The following is a 25714-nucleotide window of genomic DNA, read 5'->3' as shown; positions in this document are numbered from 1 at the left end:
TGTGTGTGTGTGTGTGTGTGTGTGTGTGTGTGTGCTTAGCAGGGTAGATGTGTTATCCTTCAATTACTTCTCAAATGGCATGGCTTGCTATCCTTTTCATATTTGCAGAAGCCTACACATCCATTTCATGCAACCCTACCAACCTCTTGTCTCCCACATGGCCTGCTGATGTAATCAAGTATAAGTTGACCTGCAGACATGTTAAAATCAGACATGCGCCATGGTGCATGTGTTAAGTACTGTATTCTGTAGACTGTGTACTTAGGTAGGGGTTCTATTATCACTGCAGTCAACTGGGTATGTGTGTCTATACAGGAGAACAGAAGTGTGTATTCCACAGTTCCTTCTCCAATGGCATGGCTTGCCAGTTTTTTGAAACTTTCACAAGCCTACACATCCATTTCATACAGGCTTCCCAATCTCATGTCTCCCACATGGCCTACTGATATCATCTACTATAAGTTCTCCTACAATCCTGTCAAAGTCAGACTTGTGTTATGGTGCTTGCATTAATTCCTGTGTTCCGTAGTGTGTGTACTTAGGTAAGAATTCTATTCTCACTGCAGCTGAGTTGGGAGGGTTGGTGTGTCTGTCAGCTATTGCTGGACTTTACAGTGAGCCTTTTACAGCAGCCTCTGGGACACTGGTATCTTGTCCTCAACAGACACTGCTGATGTCATCATCTCTAAAGTGTTGTCTGATACACTCCAAGGCAAACTTGAGCTGTGGGATTGCATATAGTACTGAGTTCTATAGTATATGTACCTTAGATAGGTAGGGGTTCTGTTCTACTCTTAACTGTGTGTGTATGTGTGTGTCTCTCCTCAACAGAGTAGATGTACTATCCTACAGTTACTTCTCCAATGGCATGGCTTGCTAGACTTTTCATACGTTTCGAAGCCTACATCCATTTCATGTAGCTGTACCAACCTCTTGAATCCCACATGGCCTGCTGATGTCATCCACTATAAGTTGACCTGTAGACATGTAAAAGTCAGAAATGTGATGTGGCTTTTGAGTACACTAATGTGTACCTAGACAGGTAGGGGTTCTGTTCTCACTGCAATTAATTGTGTGTGTGTGTGTGTGTGTGTGTGTGTGTGTGTGTGTGTGTGTGTGTGTGTGTGTGTGTGTGTGTGTGTGTGTGACAGATGTTATTTGACATTACAGAGATCCTTTTACACCAGCATGCAGGACACTCTAATCACCATATGCTCAACAGACAATGCTGATGTAATCAGCTATATCAGATTATTGCATATACAACCATCAAACCAGGGCAGGATCAGACACTGGCCTGGAGCCCAGGCAGACATCACCTTAGGTTCATATGTGGTTACTAGGTAGACGACTGGTGACAGGTATTCTTTAGGGTATGTCTGGTGGGGATGGTGTGCCCCAAACTGTCTGGTAGCAGACTGGAGATGCCCTCAGGATCAGTATGAGAGGTAAACTCCACTACTAGTTCAGCACAAAGCTAGGGGTTCACTTTTAGATTTCTGATGTAGCTAAAGAATGCCTCCTGATTATCTTTAGCTAGGAATGCTACTCTAAGTTTGTATGTGGCTTTAGATGACTTTTCACAATAGCTCATTTTCTTGTTCAAGCTGTGGAGGGTGGCCTTCTTCTGCTGTGTCAGTTTCCTCTTGTTATCAGACATTACTTTCTTCCACTTGTTGTATAATCTATGTATGCTTGATGCCCACCAGGGTGGCTTGTTTTCTGTGAGGAACTTATTTTGATCCATTCACATTCAGCCGACTCTATACATTTGTGTAGCTGTTTATACAGGCCATTTGTGTACACCTCTGTATAGCAGTCATTGTTGACAGTGGTAGCAGGGGGGTTGCAACTCTTTATGGCATCAGTTAGGAGCCTATAATTTGATTTGGATAAATGTTTAATCCTTTCTGCTCTTGAGTGGGTGTCGGGTATGATTGTGAATGTCAATGGGACTGAACTGTGATCTGACCTGATCAGGGCAGCCAATACACAGGTGTTAGTACAGAGAACCAATATTTTGGTCAGTAATAAGTCTACACAGCATGTGTATTAACAAAGTCCAGGAACCATAGGTTGAGTGTGTTTGTTCACATATATGACTCCAAATCGATGGAAGGATAGTTGAAATCACACATGATGAGAATGGGTGGCTGTCTAGTGAGTGACTCTATTAGGTTCAAGTAGGCAGAGTGGTACTCGTGGTTCAGGTGGGAGACCTGTAGCTAACAATGATATGCAAGGGGGTTTTACATACACTTAGTTGGACTTGGAGTAGCACTACAGAGTCGTACTCTTTGAATAGTCTTGGGGTGTATTTGTCTTTAATGAAGATGTATACATCTGCCTTTGGTTCTTTCATGCTTGTTTTGATATGTAAATGTGCAGAAGGCATTGTACCCTTGCATGGCCAGGGTGGTGCTCTCTGTGGCCTTGAACCATGTCTGTGTGACTGCATAGACATAGGCATCTTCCAAGTTAAGGAGTTCTTCTAGTGAGTGCAGTTTCTGATTTACACTCCTTGCATTAAGCAGCATAACCTTCAGTTTGTTTGTACTGGATTATTTTACATTGGAACTTTAGTTGCTCTGACATTGCCTAAAAAGGCCACTGTGGAGGAGGCAAGTACCTTCATATAGTACAGTGAGGTACTTTTCAAGTCATTTACTGCAACATGGACTATAACAGAGTTGGTGTCGAGAGACTTGAATATGTCTGTAATCTGACAGACCCTGGCACCTGACAGGCAGCTGACTGTGACCTTCTCCTTGTCCAGCCTGGTGTGGGGGAAATCTGTGTGTCTTACTATGTAGTCACTAATGAGCAAAACATTTGGTTTTGAGGTGTTTTGCCAGAGGGGATTATTGGCTGAGACACTAGAGGGTGAATTATTATGTGCAGTTGATTATGTTGGGTCTGCACTGTGTGCACCAGGTTTGCACTTGGGACATCTCTGATCTTTAGTTAGGTTTGTAGTGAGTACCTCTGTGTATGTTGGTTTATCTGTTGTGAGTTTATGTACAAGAGGTGAATTGTATGTGCTGACAACATGTTTGAAATCTGGTTTGTTGCTATGTGATAGAACTGATTCCAAATTAATAGTATAGCTACAGCTCTCACATGTTGTATTACTTTGTTTTAGCAGTAACTAGCTGTCAGTATGCATGAGGCAATTGCTCTGTTGCCTCGGGATGCCCATGTAAATCAGGCTGCCTGGATAAGTGGTAGAAAACTGTCTGTCCATTATAGAAGGGGCATACTGTAGTAACTAGTGGGGAGTGAGCTAGATGGCCCAGGTTTGGGTTTAAGACTAACAAAATGTGTCTATTCTATGGAGGGCTAGGGTTACAAAATGCACATTTGAGTTGCTCACAGGACAGCAGTGCAAGCTCTGAGCAGCTACAGTAAACTGAGTGCAAACACCCCAAAACACAACACTGGAATACAAGCAAAGTTAAACTATTTTAAACAAGTAAACAAAGCGAGAGGCCAACAGTGAGTCTTACTCTAGCAATCCCAAACTCGGATGGGTTCCTGGCTGCATAGTTCTGCCACAAGGGTGCAGGGGGCCTTCTTAATGTAAGAGGGCTGGTTTTAGTGCTCCAGTGATACCAAACAGTCTAGACTGAGCAGGCCTGAACTGAGCTGATGCTATAAAAAGCAGAAGTACTAGAAATCCAAAGCGCAGAAAATTGCAATCACAACAGAAGAACAAACAGTTTAAATAAAGCAGCAATTCGGTAGACTACTCAAACAAGAGTGTAGACAACAAATCTTCCTACTGTGAAATAAGTGGTCTGGAACCCAAGTGCTTAAACCAGAACTAAGACACTTTCAGAATAACAGACACAATAAGTCTTCAATCAGTAATTCCCAGCTTAGAAGGGTGTCGGCTAACCTCCAATACCACAACAGTCTACACCACAAACCTTCCAAATGTAAAATAACTGGTTTGGAGGATAAGTGCTTAAACCATAACAAAGAGACTTTGAACAGCCGCAATAAGTATTCAAACAGCAATTCCCAGTTCAGAAGGGCAGAGGCTACTCTCTTCTCTCACCAGAGTGTAGACTGCAAATCTTCTTAATGTAAGACAACTGGCCTGAAGCCCAAGTGCTTAAACCAACAGTAATAGGCTTAAAATAACAGTTGCAATGTAATGCAATACCAGACAGATGACAGTCACATGTCTTTTAATCTACCCACATACATCATGTTATGATTAGTAGGCCCTGTGTTATCTTGATGAGAAAACCCTCTGGTCTGTCCAGCTGCTGCATGTGTCTGGTGAGGTTCCTGCAAAAGATATCATTATACTGTATTGCTGTTCTGATGAGCTTGACTACAGTGCTGTCATACAGTCCTGAGATCTGAATGTGATGGGGTGTCTTATGATGTGCACCATACATATATACTGGAAAAGATTAAAGAGAAAGGTCATAAAGTAATTGCACACATCACAGTTCCTGACTTCACAACCCTTACAAGAGAATACACTAGGAAGTACTGTCATGATGATGCTATCCACTTGTATCATTTGGCAAAGAAATATAACTCACAGGTACAATTATCAGTTCAACAACACAAATGTAGATATACTAGGTACTAATGTAGCTATGCACCTTGTGGATCAGACACAAAGCTTTTATATTCCTGAATTTAAAAGACAGAAAGCAGGGATATGGCACAATTATCATCACTTGCACAAGGTGCTGGGAGGGCAGGAGGCCTAGGCTGACACAAAAGGTTGGTGAGTGTGTGTGAGGAAGAAAGGGAAGAAGGCAGGCTGTGTGTGTGTGTGTGTAGGTAGGGGTCCTCCATTTGAAAGTGGTGTGTGAGAGTCTGCATGAACACAGCCAAGCTCAGTGCTAGCTCTACATCTTGGTATGTTGGACAGGTGTGAGTCATGCATGGTAGAGGTGTCAGTTCATCATAGTCACCCTCAACCATGAGAACTGGCTCTGTGAGAAGTTGCACTGGCACCTCCATGCCCAAGGTCAGATGGAGTGCTGCTACCTGAGCATGACTGATGTCTGCTGGACATGCTCCCTTCATGGGAAGGTTCAGGACCATGAACCCATGGCCTGCCAGGTCTGGGTATGGACAGCACACTCCCTGATGGACCAGTGGAAATGCTGTCACTGTGGGAGCATGATCAGAAATGGTCATGTTGACTATCAGCAAATGTGGCTGACCTATGCCCATAAGGACACCATTCCCCTCCCAGCAGATGTTCCATCACAGACACTGCTCATTCCATAACAAACACCCCTCTATCCATCGCAGACACCCCTCACTCTGTGTCATTCATCTGATTCAGGGAATTGGTGATACAGTGGAGGCAGTTATGCATGTCAGATTATACCACATCAACAACCCTGAGCCTTTGTCTGGAGCACTTTTCTGAACATGCCTGTGTCTCTATGATGGCTCGAAATATATATTGTATGATATGGGAAGAGACACCTACTGCAGGTGGAGGACAGACAGTAGGCTCCCTCCAAGCACCACTATCAACTCTCCTATGTGGCATCTCACCAACATGTTGGTTATGGCCAGTCTCAACAGCACTGAAGCCTCAGTAGCCACACTTCCCTACTCAATGCCTTCCCCTCCACCTGTCCTATATCTGTGGACTCAGTTGACTGAGTAGGCATTGGCCTATGACTGTATCTGGGGAAAAAGAAGGTGGTGGCTGGATGTCAACTTCTGCATCAGATTCAACCTCTGCACCCCCTGACTGTGCCTCAGTTTTGCCACCATCATCATCAGTGTCTGATTAGACTGACATCAGGTGGTACAAGGCCCACACCTCCCACTGTCATGATCACCTGTAATAAAAAGGAAGGAACACAGGCACACATTAATACCTGCACTACTATGGTGCAATATATGCTAATCAACTAATGATACTATCACTATTACAGACAGTACAGCAATATGCACAACAGGTCTAAAATGACACAGTATATTTTTAGAAATTGATCTGCAGCACTGAAATAACTTGATTTGCCTTACTATCTGCAGGAGGCCTATGTTGCTGGTTCCTGAAGGTCCTGAAATAAGTTAAGCAAGAGGTAAGGCAAACATTATCAAATTTAACATTAATACAGAGGTACTACATGTACTCCTATCAATCAGCATGAAGTATTACTTTATCAAGAACATGGCTGACAACTCCAAACTGAGCATATCACTGTACTAATATTCAGTTCTCCCTCCAAAACATGTGACACAGAAGTAACTTTTATTTAAATTGTTTTACTATACAACAGTATTGAACCGGTCATATAACAAAGCCTATGTGAAAGCTCTTCCTGGGACTGAGAAGGAGGTGCACCTACATCAATGACATATTGAGGATCACTCTGCAGTGAGTTAACCTGTTGCAGAAGATTCACCTGGAATTCCTCATGAGGTTGAGAGGTGGTTCTGCAGCAGCCTCTGGGCTCAGGCAACAGCAGGTGCATGCCTCCATGCAGATGTGAGCATATCAGTAGCCCTGTGGCACACCTGCTCATAAGTACGGCCATGGACACCCACGACATTTATGCTTTCAATGATTTGTTGCCATATTCTCAGCCTTTCTGACACATTGGGGTGACCCCTTCCAAGAAGAAAAGCACCATGTTGACAGAGTACATCCACTATGATTGCGTTTTCTGCCTCACTGAAGGAGGGTCTGTGTGTCAATGACATTTTCGGTCCTAAACCACAAGAGAATGATAATACACATAGCTATCACATACCTACAAAGTAATTGTTACCACATAAAATAGTTAAGGTAGGCAGTCAGTAGTACCCACTGGAAAAACATAACACATACGACATATGTGCAATACTAACAACAGGCATGATGCAAAACAAGGAGAATAGCGAGGGCAACATATCTTTGTATGTGCCATAGCAGTAACTCAACTGTGCCCCCTGAAAAGAACAGTCCATTCTAATTTGTGACATAACAGTAACTTCTCTTTGCTCCCTGCACCCACTAAAGAACAGGCACATGAACCATTTTACTAATAAAACACATTTGAAATGCTAAACATGCATTCAAAGTACCTGTCCCTAAAACATTTGTACATATGTATCACACAGCTTACTATTTTCATGTATTATCAATCATTTATATCTCTGAAATGGCTTGATAAACATGGCCATGCTATCAGTACACTTCCAATTAATGCATGGAGATAAACAGTGTAAAAGGCTTTGCTTCACATTATTTATTAATATATTCCAGTATATGCATTATGTATGCTGGAGTTCAATACTCCTCTTTAAAGATAACTTGGGAATATTTTGCTTTGCTGAACATTTAACAAGTATCCTCACCATCAGTCTGGCTAGCTATACATTTACCTTTTTTATAATGGAGTAGATTATTAATGGATTGCATCTGTCTAGGTTGTGTTTAAGAGATGGTACTTACAGCATAAGCAGATGAATTACATGCTAATCAGCCAGTCTGGTGGAAATATTCAAGAAGTCATAAAGCAGCCATTTAGACTCCATGCTGGTTTTTCCTGTTGATGCACAACAGTGGTGACCAATGCAATTTCTAGCTTATTAGGTTTACAGGCACTTGTGTAAATGGGCTAGTCAAATGTACCATACATACGGTTCTCCTACATTTACAACTATTACAGCAAGAAGGTTGAAAAAACAGTTGTGTATGTTGTACTTAATTGCTTTAATCTGCAATCTCACAAGAGTAAAACAAAACTTGCACACCCTGTACTACAATCCCAGATCATCTGCAGTCCACACCTACACTTAACACCTGCCACCACAGGACTAGTGAGATGACATTGCCTATCTTAGTAGTTATTGTAAGGTACCTGCTTTAATCATAGCGTGACACATTTTATAGTGGTTGCACTAATCACAATATTATTAATTGAATATCTGGTTCAAATGTGTGGCTGTCTGGACCCTGTCTACAACCTGGGTGGACCATTCCTCCAGTTTGTTCACTGATGTGCTTCATGCAAACCAGGTGAGTACACTGTCCACAGTTTTGCAGAATGTCCAGATATTTGCATCATATTATTGCCTGTCCCTTGTAAAATGTGTGGTTTATTGTGAAATCACAGAAGATTGCAGTCAGTATATAATGACATACATTTCTGTTCCATACTTCATATCCTTCAGAAAATACATGCTTGCCCTTTGTTGTCTCATTTATTTAGTGTTTGAGTGGAATGATCCACATCCAGTACACAAGTTTCATGGCCAGTAATACAGGGCAAGCCATGAAACCTTGCTTTAGCGCATCCCACATCATTAATATTCATGGCGCAAGGCTGCATAATTCTGTGTGATGAGCAGTGCTGCCTACACAAATACACTCCATGTAGGCTCTGCTCAGAACCTACATGGAGTTTATTGAATACCCCTGCTTATTTACATAACACATTATTTACAATTTTACATTTTTTTTGCATATTTACAAATGCACAAACTTACAAAGTTACACAGTTGCTTACATAATTGCATCCTTATATATTATATAAAAACTATCAATCTTACTCTTCCCATTCTTACATATTTTTAGTCTTACTAGATCCATACTTTTTTTCCATAACTGCCATCTGAGTTTTCTTAATATTACTGACAATATCCATTTTCCATTAAACCTAATTTCATTTAATCTCTCATTCCAGATTACCCATATTACATAAAACAATTTTTGTCTATTCTTGTTTTAAATTCTTTGTTTCTGTTCTTATAATATCCATATTCAGTCATATCCATGGTTATATTGTTGCTTTTACATCACAAAAAAAATGTCTTCATGTAATTTTCCCATATTGTGTCACCCTCTTATATTTAAAATACATGTTCTGTGGTTTCTTCCTTCACCACAGTATAAACATTCTCTCACTTTTCCTTTTATATGACATATTTCCTCTTACTGGTACTTTTTTTAATCCCAGTCTCCATAAAAAAATATGGGCATTCTACTTTATTACTACACCATTTTTTTTCTTTTATAGCTTTTGCATTTTCCTCTGGTAAATGTTCCATGGGTTGACCAAATATTATTGTACCGTTATATTTTTATACCATGTTTTTTGATTTTCTTCTATCTGATCAATCTATGTTTCCACATTATTTATTCTTGATAATTTTCTATTTCTTCATTAAAACATTTTTTCTTTTTTTTTTATCTTTTTCCAAAACTTTTTATACTTATATTTAAACAATCTTGTTTTTGGTTTATAATCATATCATTTATCTATTTCAATACTTTATACAGATTTAAAGATGTTGCAAATATCACTAGATTTAACAGTCCTAATCCTCTTTCCTCTTTATTCATATATAATACCACTCTTTTTACTGGATTTAGTCTAGAACCCCATATGTATGTACAATCACTTCTAATAGTTGTTTCTCATATATTCTCAGAATCATAAACATGCTTGATAAATACCCTATTTTTCCTATTAATGCTGAATTTACCAAACTCACTTTTTATTATAAGATAATCTGTGTTTTCCATAAAAATTACTTTAATTCCTTTAATCTTTTTTCCCATTCCATTCTACTTACTTCCTTACCAAAATGTATTCCCAACACTGAAATTACATTCATTGTGAATTGTATACCATATATTTACTATATCTCTTGGTCCTTTGCGTTCATCTTTATTTAATGACATACCTATTTTTTTAAACATTTAACTATGCAAAATATAACTTTTCTTATCTGTACTCTCGTTTTAGTTGTTATAATAATACCATCTGTGTATGTCATTAAAACTGGAATCCCTGCTGTTTTTATTCCATACTTTGCATTCTTCATTTTACAATTTACCTCACTTACTACCATGCTCATTACTAAAGCAAATGAAATACAACTCATATGGCATCCCCATCTTATGTCAATACTCATTTCTGTTTCTTTACTTAACCAGACATTTACAAGAATTCTTATTTTATTATAACTGCATGCTGCCATACAGACTTTCTTAATTTAATTACTAAAGTTATATATCTTCATAAATTTCCATAATGTGTCATGGTTTTTGTATAAAAAGTTGTATTAATATCACCTACTCTAAGTTTCGCAACCTGTCTTCTCTTTAGAATATAATCCACAATTTTTTTACTGTCATTGACAATTATTTACATCCTTTACCTTTCAATCTATTCTGTATTATTTTTATAAATATCTTGTAATCTGTAATATTTAATACTGTTGGTCTCCAGTTATTTATATAGGTTCATAGGTTCATAGGTAGGTACTAGGCTATCAGCCCAAGGGCCTACGTAAGCCTAGCCAGCAAGGTTCCATAGCTTACACCACACAAGAAAGTTATATTCCTGTGCCACTGTCGTTTGAATGTTAATATTCCACTACACAAATCTTTGTAACCAAAACCTTCATTTAACCATTCCTTCAAAACATGTAGCAAATATTCTTTTTGCCATTCTATTAAATTTTTATACATTTTATATCTGATTCCATCTGGATGTATTGGTGAATCTATATTTACCTGTTTAAGCACTTTATCCAACTCATATAAAGTAGTCTCTTTTCAACTTTCTTATATATGCATTCTGAGAATGTTTTGCTTTCCATATTCTATACATTCTTTCACTTTTCTTTAAACATTTACTCTACATAATGAACGACAATGTCCATAATTTTTTATTTATTTCATTACACTACCATTTTTCTTTCATTATTTTACTTAAATATGCTGACACTTCTTTTTCCCTTGTAGTAAATGCATTTATGTAATATGTCCTTGATTTTATCATAATTTCTTTCATATACCTCTTTTTCTTTATCATATTACCCCTTCTCTTATTTTTATATATTTTACATATCTTTCTTTTTCCACTTTTCTTATCTTACTCTGCCATTGCAAAAAAAATGTTTTATATTTTCTTTAAAAAAGAAATACATTATTCTGACCAATTAGTATAAAATAGCCTCATATGAACAATGATCTCTCCATAATATGCATAATTAATTATTTTTCTTTTTTCATTTATTCATTTTATTCCCTTTCTTATTCCTATTCTAATGTATTCTTTATTTTCTGAGGAAGATATAGTTGCATCCATATCACTAAATTATATGTAAATACTGTTACAAAGCTTTTCCTTCTGCTATACTTATTCCTTCAGATATTATAAAATAAAGAAATCTCAGGTTTAACAATACTGCTTCTATGCATCTATAACTTTTTATCCCATATATTCAATTTGCAACATTGCATAACTTCTCTTATTTTTTATATATTTTTCTTTCTTTTTCCTTTTACCCCCTAAATCAAAGGTAAAATACCATATTATAATATCAATATTCACTACTACAAACTTTAACATCTGTTGAAATAAATTTCCCCTTTCTTTACAAATAGCATAAAAGCATAAAGCTATAACTCTATATACTTTTTCTTGTCATCTTAAATCTTCAATAGTCAGTCTTCCCATTCTTACTAATATTACATTTAATATTTTCAGTACTCTCCTATACAACATTGCTATTCCTGAACAACATTCATTTCCAAAATTCCATATTATCTCTCCATTCCATATTTTTACTGTCTGCAGTCTTTCTTCATTTAAGAGGCTTATATCTTCCAAGACAATTATATCTACATCACATTTATTACACCATTCTAAAATCCCTATCCTTCTTATCATATTTTTCATACTGCTTACAGTTACCAAACAAACTCTTAAATTATTACTTTCTCTTTTCCTTAATTTAAAGGAAATCATCATCATCATCATCATCATCATCATCAGCCCCCTTTTTCTACATGGGGTCAGGGTATTGTGTTGACTGTCGACAACTCTCTCAATTCAGTGCCACACTCCTGCCTTCTTCAACACTCATGCCTGACTGTTGCAGATTTTCTTTCACACAATCCATCCACCTCTTTGCTGGATGTCCTCGCTTCCTCATACCTTCTTCCTCACCAGATGGTCTTCTGCATTTCTGCATGTGTCCAAATCACAGTAATCTGTTCTCTTTGATCTCTTCTGCAATTGTAGATACTTTGACTTCTGCTCTTATGTCCTCATTTCTTCGTCTGTCCCACAGTGTGCATCCTACCACCCTTCTTAGGCATTTCATTTCCATCACCTCTGTCTTCTTCAACTGTTCTGCCTTTACTGCCCAGGTTTCCATATCATATAGTAGTACTGGCTGCACCACTGTCTTGTACACTTTTCAGCTTCTTTGGCATTTTTTTATGTCATAGACTACACCAGACACTCTATGCCAGTTGGCTGCAGCCCCTCTGATTCTAGCTTTGACCTCTTCATTCAGACATCCCTTCTCCTCCACCACCCCTCCCAGAAACTTGAAGCTGTTTCATAATCTTCCCTTCTATCTCTATTCTCAGCTTCTTATTTTCCCAATTTGCTGCCATTACCACTGTCTTATCTGTGCTTAGCTAATGTAGTCGATCACCAGTATGAACAGCAGTGGGCTCAAAGCTAAACTCTGGTGTACACCCACTCACACTCCCACTGGGAACTCCTCTTTGAAGCCAAACACTGTTCATACTTGAGTTATTGGGTCCTTGTACATAGCCTGCACTAATTCTACCAATATTTCTGGGACTTCAAACCACCGCAGTACTGCCCAGATCAGCTTTCTTGAGACCTTGCCATAAGCTTTCTCCAAGTCTAGGAATGCCCAGTTGGCCTGTCTCCTCATTTCTAGCTTCTTTTCAAGTATCTGTCTCACTGCAAACATTGGGCCAATTGTGCTGCATCCTGATCTGAACCCGAACTGCTCATCTCCCATCTTACATTCTACTACTCTGCGTATCCATTTATCATTCACCCTCTCTAGAACTTTCATGCAGTGTGATAGGAGTTTGATGCCTCTGTACTGCCCACAGTTATGGATGTCCCCTTTGTTCTTGTACACTTGCACGCGTATGCTTATAGGTTCATAGGCGTGTACTAGGCTAATGGCCCTGGAGCTTTTACAAGCCTAGCCCATAGGATTACCCTGGCACTGTGCCACTCGACCTTAGTTCCCAGTGCCTCTGTCGAGTAAAACCACTGGAGTGATCCCTGGGGTGAATTTTCTATCTCCCATCCACTCATCAAGATTTCTCTTGAAGAGGGCCAGAGAGGTGCTCTACTTGACATGTATGGGAAGTCTGTTCCATAGCATGGGCAGTCTCTGGGTTATGAACATGTCCCTCCAGCATGTTCTGATGATTGTAGTAATGAGGTTGAGGTCTCTGGTGTGTGTGGTGTGGAGGGATTGGGATTTCTTCAGATGTAGCATTTCTAACAGAGCTGGGTCAGACATGGCTTTGTAAGTCAAGCAGAGATCACATCTAGGTAGGCGATATGAAACAGATAATAGCTGGAGTTTTTTTAGTCTGTCCATATAAGACAAATGTTTAAGGCTTAGGATCCCCTTTTTCTAGTTTATCCAGTTTTTTTTTTAAATATTGTTCAGTCATCTGGAATATGCCTTTCTCTCCACACTGCTATGAGTACTCTCAGGAGCCATTTCTCCCCTTATTCACCCCACATCTTTATCATATCTGCTGTGACCTCATCTGAGCCTGCTGCTTTCCCTGACTTTATTTTCCTTAGTGCTGTCCTTACTTCTTCTAGGGTGGGCTCCTCTTCTTCTCTCATTGTAGGCTGTTTCTGAATCAGTACAGCTTCTGTGGGGTTTTCTTTACTCAGAAGCTGCTGGAAATATTTTTTCCATCTTCCTTTGATGTCCTAAAGGAACTAAAGGAAATAATTTTTTTCTTATACTAATTTTACATTTTCATTTATTTACTTATCGCCCATTTCCTTGCTTCTTCTCTGTTAAACTAATGACTTTAAACTTCCCTTTTTATGCCTTTTCACTTTTTTTCCAGTAGAATTATTTTTTTCCTTTTACCACTTTCCAGCAAATATCTTCTTCATAGCTATCTTCAGAATCTTTTTTCTATTCCCCATCCTCTTTTCATTCTGATACATTTACCCTATCCTCCTCCTATAGACATATTCCTACAACTATATCTAGCTCACCCTGCAATCTCCTGCAGCTTTATCCCTCTACTTAACTACTTCTACTACTTCTACCCCTAGAGCTAGATTTGCTCACCATAACTGGTAAATACTACCTAATCCTTCTACTCCTACAGCTATACTTGCTCAACAAAACTTGTAAATACTACACAATCCTTCTACTCCCATAACTATACCTGCTCAACAAAACATGTAAATATTGTAAATATTGAGCTCTAATTTCTATCTCTAATACTTTCACTCAAAGCGCTACCACTATTTCTCCTTCCTTCAACCTTAACTATCTTTTAGGAATCTCTAAGAAATACTGCTATACTATGCAAATGTAATAACCGTAACTTAATGTAAAAAAAAAAAACAAAATGTTATTCAATTTCAGTATGAATTGTATTCTCATACTGTCCTGTATTCCTTGAAATCGTATTTCTGCAAACTGTTTAATGCTTTCTAAATTCTTGATTGTGTTGAAATCCTGTATGCAATATTTTTTATGCATTTTTGGAGCTTTTCTCCCCGGGCCTCCACTGAAAATGAGCCATGTTGACCCAGTGGACTTCCCCAGTAATCACTGGAATAAATAAAAATAAATACATTTATTATTATCATCTTTTTCTTTTTCTAAGTTTTCCTCTGTTCCTGTTTCCAATTCTTTTTCGATTTTATTCTTTATCCTCCCACTTGTTTTCACTATTTTTTCATTGTTTTTATAATCCATCCATAATTGTTCAGTTTGTTTACATTTATAACATTCAAGTTCACATTTCTTTGCACCATGGCCTATTTTCCCATATACATAGGGTCCCCTTCAGATAGTCAAACTTTTAAAAGCTTGACTTTCATATGTCTAAGACCATATGATCGAGCTTTTAAAAGCTTGACCGGTCTGAATGGAGATCTCCATACAATGTGGAATGGGAAGATTTCCCATTTCCACAATGTAATGCGATCTCAGAGTTGGAATATTTAAGTAGTGGGGGATGTGGGGGTTGCAGGGAGTCTTGCTCCCCTTCTAGACACATTTAGTTTTTCTTTTGTTTGTTGTATTTTTTTTACATGGTTGATGTTTCAAATGTGCGATCAAATGGTCTTGGCCATACGAAAGTGGAACATTTGAGATGCTGATCGTGTAAAGTAGACCCTATACATATCATTTTTATCACAATTATTCATAAAATGTCCTTTCTCACATAAATAACATGTTCTTGGTTGCCCCCAGTATTTTACCACACCCTTATTTCCTTCAGAATTTATAGTACTTGAAATAGATACAGGGGGATTTCAATAAAGGTTACACATTCATGTTTTCGACATGTGCATCACAGTGCAATACAAACATGGGCGCCAGCAATTTTAGTTTCAGTAAACTCCATGCAGCAGTGTGCAATCACGTGAACTCATGCGCAATTATGGAAACTTTCATCGAATGCAAATTTTAGCATAAGTAGCTGAAATTTATGATAAGGCAGCAAAACAATACAGTGGAGCAATCCAAAAGCCTCTGATAAAACCGGTAGACTCTGTGTCGATGCTGATTTCCTCATACAGGAATCTACATGGAAGCAAGGGCATGTAAAAGTCCAGAAATATGTACAGAATTCCCCTGAAAAAGTAACAACACACATATAATGGACAATGTATACACTGTGGATGTCTGAAAACATCAGGGGGTTTATCAGATTACTGTAATTTTTGACTTTTTTCACATCATGTTTGCACAGTGTGCCACCTGCCACAAACGGTTTTAACTATGATTGCCAAAAAAGTCATGTAAAAGAATAGTATAATGTACTGTAATTAAAGGTAAAGTAATACCCTGCCTTGTGTCATTTAAATCATGCTCATGTGTTGTTGACCAGCTTACATGTTTACTAACCATGCAGATTCCAGGCTCTCAGCACAGTTTGTATGCAAATAAATTCAAAAATCAGTGCATTTGTTGAATCACAAAAAGCAGGAACCATGTAGGGATGTTCACTTTGTGTAGGTTCCTACATGGTGTTTATGTTTCCAATAGGTATCAATGACATCAAGTTAGTGTGTCAGGTCACTTTGTTTTTTTTTGGGTGTGTATTGCATGTGTGTGTGTGCAGTGCACCACTTGCTGCAAGTGGTTTTGGAAAAGCATAACTTGTTTGCGTGACTAGACTAACCATTACACATGAACTATACAGCCAAAAATAGAAACTGGATGCATTCAATTGATATTGCTGAGCACTGCTGGCCATCATGCAAACCCAATAAGTGGGGCTGTGCTCTGCTAATACCCTCAAGTTTGAGGACTTTGTGCAACTATGCCTGTGGTGGCATGTGTCCAGTTTTGGACTGGAGTGCAGATGGTCTTGGGTTCTAGTACAGGGTATGCAAACTTTTCTTATAGTGTTGTGACATTGCAGCTTATACAAATAAAGTGTGACTTGCAGTAAATAGTGTTTTCTGCATGTTTCATGACAACAGAGATTAAAACATAAATTTTTGACATGGCTTACCTTAGTTATGCACATCTGCGCTAGGATGCGTGACAGTGCACACAGTGCATTACTGTGCACTGAAGCAAGAGTTTTAAAAATTATATTAAATATAGCCTAAGCAGGTGAACTGCATCTTAAATAGCCAATTCCACATGGTGGGCCTACTCAAGAAATGTATAAAGTATGCATACAGCATACATTCTGATTTTCCCTTGATACTTCAAGACCATTGAAGTAGAGACTTAGAAATTTTAACTGAGATAATGCTAGGGGCTGCTGCAGCTATTCTACATCTGTATGTGCTAGAGGTTGAAGTCAATGCTGTTGGTTTTGATGACAGTAGACCTAGACAGAGAAGGAGAAGAGTGTTCAGGCACAGGCTAACCTTCCAGGTGCTACATGAGCTAGAGATTGTAGACCACTACAGGGCTGACATGGAAATATTACAAGAACTGTGTCAGCTCTGCCGTGTTCAACTCAGAGCCAAAGACAACTGAGGGGAACCCATCCCAGTGAAAACTAAGGTATGAGTCATCCTTAGGATATTACCTGCAGGTATTTTTCAAAGAACAGCTGGGGACATGATGGGAGTATCAGAAGGCAGCAGCATTCATGATACTCCACCATTTCCTGGAAGCTATGCTTCTACATGTCAGTGAGCACATATCTTTTCCCCTTTCCCCTGAGGAGAGGGCCAGCAGAATGCTGTGGTTCTACCATGTAGCATACTACCCTGAAGTGCTGGATGCCATAGATTGCACTCATATACACATCAATTAACCATCCGGTGACCAGGGTAGAATCTACTTTAACCACAAGGGATACCACTCCATCAACTGACAGTTTGTGTGCAATGCCCAGGGGGATTGTCTTGAATGTGTGTGCTGGCAGCTGTGGTAGTTGTCATAACTCCCATATTTGGTACACATCACAGATATACCAGATGTTTGCTAGGGGAGGCATTCCACAGGGCCATTTACTGGGAGATGCTGGCTATGTCCTGGAACCATGGATGATGACATTCATCAGAAATACACACATACCCACATAACAATGCCATAATGAGGCACACTCACAAACTAGAAACATCATAGAGCACATGTTTGGGCTTCTGAAGTCATGGTTCTGGTGCCTAGATATATCCGGTGAAGCCTTGCAGTATATTGCACTCACATGTACACAAATATTCATGGTATGTGCTATGCTCCACAATCTGATCATGGGGAAACTGTTGTAGAAGGAGCAGCAAGAGGAAGGAACATCCATCTTCCCACCCACACCTAGGTCACCACAGCCAAAGTCACAGGAGGAATCAGAGGAGCAGAGGAGGAACCCCCAGCTGATGTCCCTATAGGAATATGTAGGCATGCTCAGTATGCCCTTGCTTTGGCTAAGAGACATCACATAGCACATTCACTGACCAATTAAATACATAGGGACAAATACCTTTTTCCTACTCACATACATATATTAAAATTGATGCCAGGCAACTCACACAACCTGTACCTATACATGTATTGGCTGTGTACTGCTTGCATCAGACAGAGTCAGCCCTGATCTAAAATTGCATCAACCACCACATTTGCAAGGTAATTCCTGAACCTAGACTGCATTCTTGAAGAGTATTATGACATATCCTTGTATCTATTACCTTGGTACAGTATGCATATATATAGTGGTGGTTTTGTAGAGAACTTAAATTAACATGTGACTACAGACACTTCTATTATTTATATGTACCCATATGTAATTAGTAGGCATCAGGCATGAAAAATTCACACAGTACTGCCTCATCAGAATAGTGATACATCATTCAAGAGAGAGGTTAGAAGGTGATGCTAGACATTGCAATTTCTGACTTCAGACTTGTTTGTATCCTAACAGTAAATGTGGTTTGTTCCCCCACCTCCCAAAACAGGTGTGTCCCCTTGTAACTACCATAATGGTAACTCAGCTATGTTATCCCTAAACCCACGGTATATGCAAGCTTATGTCACAGTTATTATCCCCCATACTTTCAGGACAATTTTAAAGATTTGAATATACATTGTATGTGTTAGCTAACTGATGAATTAACAACAAACACACACATGTAAGACAAAGAGATGTTTATCTGTAACCATAATTACAACAGGTTATGTGACTACTAACTGCTCTATGTCCAAATATAATATAGAAAAAGCACGTCTACAATATCCAGTGGACAGTTTGACTGCATGGAACAATTTTTATGAAGGTGGTTGTGTGATGACTGACCCCAGTTCTGGCGAGCTGCTTCTGTGGCAAAAGGACTAATGTAGCCATCCTGTCTGAGTAAGCGTTATTGCTGTTGAGGGCTCTAATTCTGACATAAATAGACATGTTGGAGGTGTACTAGAAATAAGTAGTGTATTTTACAGACTGTGACTCTGTCTCCCATACTGTTATTAGCTTTGTTTTTTTTGAAATCCACATTTATGTGATGTGCCACATGTATAAAAGATTTTTGATACGGCTTGGTCAGTTTGCATGGAGTGCAGCATTGCAGAGATGAAAATGATTTTATGTCAGACTGCCAACCACAGACACTGGATACATTTAATTATTGTATTAGTAATTGGGAAATCCAGCCTGGAGTAGAGATAGGAGTGGGCTGTAGTAGCAGGTATATATTACATAATAGTAAGTCTCAGATGTGAGCAATGCACCTCTTATTTGCGCACAGCTTATCTATGTGCAAACAGTTAAAAATGCAAGCGTGCATGTGTGTACACTTAGTTAACCATAGCAGAAGTCCAATGTTTCCCATGCTATTGCAGTATATACATACATATGATATGTCCTTAGTGCCCTATCATTCTCAGACCCTGTGTCTCACCTAAGACTGCATGTGGAAACATTGCAAATTGAGGGCATAATATAAGTATATGTACATATAGTGACAATCCATCCATTTGTTTCCCCACCAGCAACAACACCAACAATCACAAAAACCCTGGGTCTACTTGATTTTTCCATAGATATATATATATATCAACCACTGTACAAGTTGTAATATATAATGTTGTGTGCTCACTCATGGACAGGGCTAGTTGGTGGTGCTCACAGGCTTGCTCATCCAAATGCAAACAGACAAATATGCTTAATAAGGGTATTGTTGTTACACAGCTAAGCTACTAAACAGTATTCATCTGGCAGGTTACTAACCTCAGATGACACTAAGAAGCAATGTGACTATGCAGACCTCCCAAGCCACTGTTCAACACACGGCTTGGTTATGTCACCTAGTATAAGTTCACCTGCAATTTTACATAAATTAAATTTGTGCCATGGCCATGCATTAAGTACTGTGTGTAGTCACTGTACTTAGGTAGGGGGTTCTTATCTCAATGCAGTCAACTATGTGTGTATGTATTAACAAAAGCAGAAGTGTGTATACTAATCTGATTTCCCAAGTGGCATGGTTTTCCATTGTTTTTCTGCTTGCACACACATCCATTCCAAGCAAGCCTCCAAACACTGGTCACCCCCATTACCTGCAGTCTTGTTAAAATCAGATTTGTGCCATGGTGCATGCTTTAATACTGTGTTTTGTAGTCCCTGTAGTTAGGTAGGGGTTCTAATCTCACTGCCATCAACTATATGTTGTGTCTTTTGGCTTTTCCCGGTTAGGGGTTGCTACAGCGGAACTCTGGTCTGCTAATGATTGGCAGTAGATTTTTACATGCCGAGTTGCCAGCTCTGACGCACAACCTTCAATGAAGGTACGCCCATTCATGCATGTCAACTATACATGTGTGTGTATATAAACAAGAGTAGAAGTCTATATCTCAAACCCACTACTCAAATGTCATGGTTTCCATTATTTTGCTGCTTGCACACACATCCATTTCAAGCAGGCCTCCAAACACTTGTCACTCACATGGCCTGCTGATGTCATCTACTATAAGAACACATGCAGTCCTGTTAAATGTAGACTTGTGCCATGGTGCATGCATTAAATACTGTGATATGTAGTCAATAAACCTATATTGACAGGGGTTCTGTCCTTAGTGAGGCCAACTTGGTGTGTATGTGTGTGTCTCTATAAGGAAGGGTGTAAGTGTGTGTCCCACATTGCCTTCTCAAATGGCATGGTTTTGCACTGTTTTGGTACTTGCACAAACATCCAGTTAAAGCAGAACTCCAAACTCTTGTCCCCCACTTGGCCTGCTGATTTCATGTACTATTAGATCACCTGCAGTCTTGCTAAACCCAAACTTGTGCTGTGGCACGTGTGTTAAGTACTATTTTCTGTAGTTTGTAAACTTAGGCTGTTATTGTATACACTAACATCATGACATCTATTTGCAATGGTGATGGACAGACTTACACATTAGATTACACAGGAATCCCTATGGACTATAATGTCTGTGGATAATATTGTGATCTGTAGTGAGAGTAGGCGAACAGATTTAGAAGACCCTGGAGAGGTGGAGATAAACTCTACAGAGAAGAGGAATTAATGTCAGCAGGATTAAGAATATGTGTGTGTGAATTAGAAGTAGGATAGAGGAATGGTGAGGATGCAGAGTGTAGAGTTGGTGAAGGTGTATGATTTGAAATACTTGAGATCAATAGTTCAGAGTAATGGTGAGTGTGGAAAACAGGTGAAGAAGAGACTGCATGCAGGGTTGATTGGGTGGAGAAGAGTATCATGAGTGACTTTTGACAGACAGGTACCAATAAGAGTGAAAGGGTAGGTCTACAAAATGATAGAGTGACCACCTATGTTATATAGGTTGCAGACAGTGGCACTGACTAAAAGACAGGAATCATAACAGGCATTGTTAGAGATCCAGGTGGTAAAATTTACACTGGGTGTGCTAAGGATGGACAGGAGTATTAATCCTTATATTAGAGTGTCAGCTCAGGTCATACGGTTTGGAGACAAAGCCAGAGTGGTGAGATTATGTTGGTTTGGACGTGCTGACAAGTGATGCTGGGTGTATTGGGAGAAAGATGGTAAGGATGGAGCTGTCAGATAAGAGGAAAAGAGGAAGGCCTAAGATAAGGTTTGTGGATGCTGTGACAGGGAACATGCAGGTGGTTGGTGTGGCAGAGCAAGATGCAGGGGATGGGTGGAAATGGAAGGAGATGATCTGCTGTGGTGACCCCTAATGGTACTATCCAAAAGAAGAAAAAGAAGATGACATCTGTGTTTGGAGAAACTCCATCTGTACACTTGTTGCAGGAATGTACAGTAGAAGTATCTATTTGAAGGTTAGGGTGTCTTGACTCAGTTTGAGCTTTAACAGTGTGTCTTTGTATTACCTACTCTGCTGTGGATTGTGTACAGATGCTGTAACGCTCTGCCTTTATACATACAAAAACATCAATACATTTATTTTCAAATACAATCGGCTGCTGCTATGTAGCACAGCAGATCTAGCATTTAGAACCTCTGTTACATAACAATCAGCAACTTAACCACTTACCTATGAATAACATAAGTACTGATCCACCGTATGAATGACCTCCTAATATATACACCCCATAGGTTAGTCCCCTGAAAACAGCAGTCAGATCACATACGCCCCTCCTTTTTGCATTTTCTATGCAGACACCAGGTTCAAACCTCCCATTGTCACCTATCATTTTCCTTCTCTTTCCCCTGACATTAGTTTTTGACTCAGTGCAGATAATGCCTCATGTGCGCTAAACATCCAGTATCGCCTACATTACTAAAGTACAGTTTTCAAGAGATCCACCTATAGTAGAAATCTGGAATTGGTGCTCTCTTGCTTCCAGAACAGCAACACTATATAGGTTGCCTGCTCACACACCTTGACTCCTACTCATATGCACCCAACACAAACCATCATGTGCAGAGGTACTCTCCACAAACCAACCTAAACAGAGACACATCCTAAACACAATCATGCTACATCTAACACTACAGCCAAAGCAGACAATAAACATAAGAATTATTACCACCAGTGTTTCACCATAGCCGAGTGCTCCTCCAGGCGTCTTCTGCAGTTAACCCCTACTGCTCCTCTAGGCGTCAAATATTGATTGTTCATATTTGCATTAATAATTCCAAAACCATGTTACATACAAGGTACCAGGATATTTTGTCTTGAACCATATGTGATGGCAAACACAACTCTATTGATATTTGACCTCTTTCAATGAGAGTTTTCTAGAACTGTAAGGTGATAACTTAGTTTTTAAAGGCTTAAGCCATGCCCACTAGGGGTTAAAGGTGCACACTCAAAAGAGCTGCTCCAGAGTGAATGAGTAATGGGCATTTATTCCAAAGGTTTTCATAATAACTGATTGCATAGTGAGACATACAGCTGCCCCATTCACCAAGGATAAGTTTAGTGTCAGCTGTCTGGTAGAGGTAGTCATCACAGCACACATGTAATCATGTCTCTCAACAATGAGTTCCACTCTTAATCCAGCATACTTCATGTTGGTATGCACAACTTGAGACATGAATATATGAAATATATGAACACAGACATGATTGAGCTATCTAAGTATCAGTGCCAGCCAGGTATGTCCCTATGTTTGAGCAGCATTATACCCTCTCCTAGGATGATACCACTATGTAAAGAACAAGAGATTTTCTGAAATTGCCTAATTTTCTGGTGTCATTCTAAGGTGATACAGTACCTGTTAATGTGGGATGACATGGTTGATACAGCACTTTGCTTTGCCAGACATAAGGCACTTGAGTGTACCATAATCCCTTTATTAGGCAAGGTCACAAAAGCAGAATAATCAAAGTGAAAATATACAACTCCAACAAAGTAGGGGTCATACTACTAAACCCTAGGAGTCCACATCTTAAACTGCACTCTCTGTAAGCACTCTTCGCAGTGAAGATGTTGATGTCTGTGCAGCCCCAGAAACCTGGTTCAAGGCTGCAGTAAGTATTGTGATCTTGCAAGGCTACAATGCCTTCCAAACATCCAGAGAGCAAATGGCCGTTGTGTGAACCACAGGGAGTGTCATATCTATTTACATTGAAGATAATTGTAACTCAAGACTGGTTAGAGAAGATAATTATATGGAGTAATTCAACATCCAATGTACTGTGGATAGGAAACCCCTTCATGTTATCACCATGAATAGATCACCATCCATAAACACAAAAGGCCACACAGCCTATTTATTAATACGTGGAACAATTAAAGTACAACAAAACAACCCAGGTATGGTGAGTGAAACTGTTCATCCATTGATCGGGATAATTGCAGGACAACAAACTCACTTACACAATATTACCTGGTGTCTGTGAACTGAAATGCCATGGAAGAAATAGTGCACCACCCCACAAGGTTATCTCATATTCCAGACCTGTTCCTCTATAATATGAGTGAACAATTTAATGACACGTGAGTGGTGCCTGCACTGCTAATCCAACCATAAAGCAGTATATTTTGAATTTGATATAGCTACTGAACTCCCTAAAGGAGAAGTCAGGCTCAAAAACATCATCCAAGGTAACTACACCTTCCTAAGGGATGGTGTAATCTACTTCCAAGCCACAGTTTCCACAAAGGACATTGACAGCTATAGTAAGTTACTCCCTGATGTCCTGTCTTCACATCTACACAAATGTATGCACACAGCCGTGCTTGATAGGCTCCAACAAAGATGCACACAGCCATGCCTGATAGGGTCCAACAAAGATCCTCTAGAAAATACAAACCATACTGGTGGATGTCTGTCATTACTACATTATTACAGTAAGTGAAAGAAGCTACTGTTTACAAATACAACATTGAGAAACCAGTACTGGAAGGCTACTCTCCTCAGCATAAACATGCAAATGAGACACCTTAAAAAACCCTCACAGAGCAACTGTGCTAATAATTTACAAAACATATCCAGGGATAACCATACGGCTTTCTTCATTTACATCTGCAAACTGATATATCTAACTCAGATCTATTTGGAATTAATTGTGCATGGTATCACATGCACTGACCCAGTGCAAATTCCAAACCTGCTAGCAAACACATTTGGTTGAAAAGTGTTCCTCCTCCCACTACCACACCTACTACAAAACATGTATGCAACATCACCTCCGACCTGTGGTATCCATACCTCTCAACTTCTTAGAGCAAATAATTGGGACAAAGCCTAACATAATGGGGGGGATAACAGCCCAAAAATAGGGAAAGGTTTTAAACATTGCTCTTATATCCTTAGAAAGATGCTAGACTAACAAGATTTAACTAGATTTCTGTTTTCATGCATTTTCTGAAGCATATAAACTCTGAAATTAAAATTTATGTCATTATTTATTGACTTCGATCCTTAGTGATTTTATAGAAAACCACAAATTTTATGAGGAACATACTGAAAATTTGAGGCAAAGATCTGGACAGTTGAGAGGTATGGTGGTATCTATTCTACAAAGAGAAAGTTATCACTGCCCTCTCCAAGACTAGGAGCACAGTCTCCATGGGACCAGATGGCATTTGAGGCTGTGTTCTTCATGTGCTTCAACAGTGAGCTACTCCACTAGTCACCATATTCAACCACAATCTGAATACTGCTATTGTCTCCACTGAATGGAATACAGTGACCATTTTCCAACCGCACAAGGGATGATCGGCAAAATACAAGTGTAATTATAGACCCATAACTTTATGCAACCTATGCTGTAAGGCAATGGAAACAATTTGCATGCATCTCAGACACAAGGACATTGGTGATGTCCAAACACTAGTTGTGTTCCAGTTAAGGTGTTCTCAAGGGTAGCTTGTGGCTGCAAAACCTGGTGGAATTCTAGGCTGTGACCAGAGACATACACAAAGTCAAAGCTGTGCACACATCCTATCATAACTTGGCCAAGCCCTTCAATACAATCCAGTATTTGGTCTCAGGGAGAAACTAACCAAGGTGAATATCAAATCCTGTTATCAGTTGGTTTGCAAATGGGATCAAATGCCAGTACTGTGACCCTCATGTGTGACATATACGTATCAGAGGTCCTGAACAAATCAGAGGGTCTGTGGCAAACCATTTTTGTCACACTAATGACTGCTGACAAAGCTATGAGTGTTACATCAACTGCACAAAAATGCATCGGCATACCCTGTGGTAATAACAAATGTTCCTGCTTATTATCAAATAGCCAAGAATACACTGTTCCCCAATTCTGTATTGATAGACCTTGGAACACATATCGACTGCAACCTGGGTCTACTGTGGGGAGGAAGGCATTCTACATCTTGCATC

The sequence above is a fragment of the Protopterus annectens genome, chromosome 15.part0 (assembly GCF_019279795.1).
Source record: "Protopterus annectens isolate FY-2018-M chromosome 15.part0, PAN1.0, whole genome shotgun sequence".
Taxonomy (NCBI): domain Eukaryota; kingdom Metazoa; phylum Chordata; order Ceratodontiformes; family Protopteridae; genus Protopterus; species Protopterus annectens.
This window is presented reverse-complemented; position numbering follows the sequence as displayed.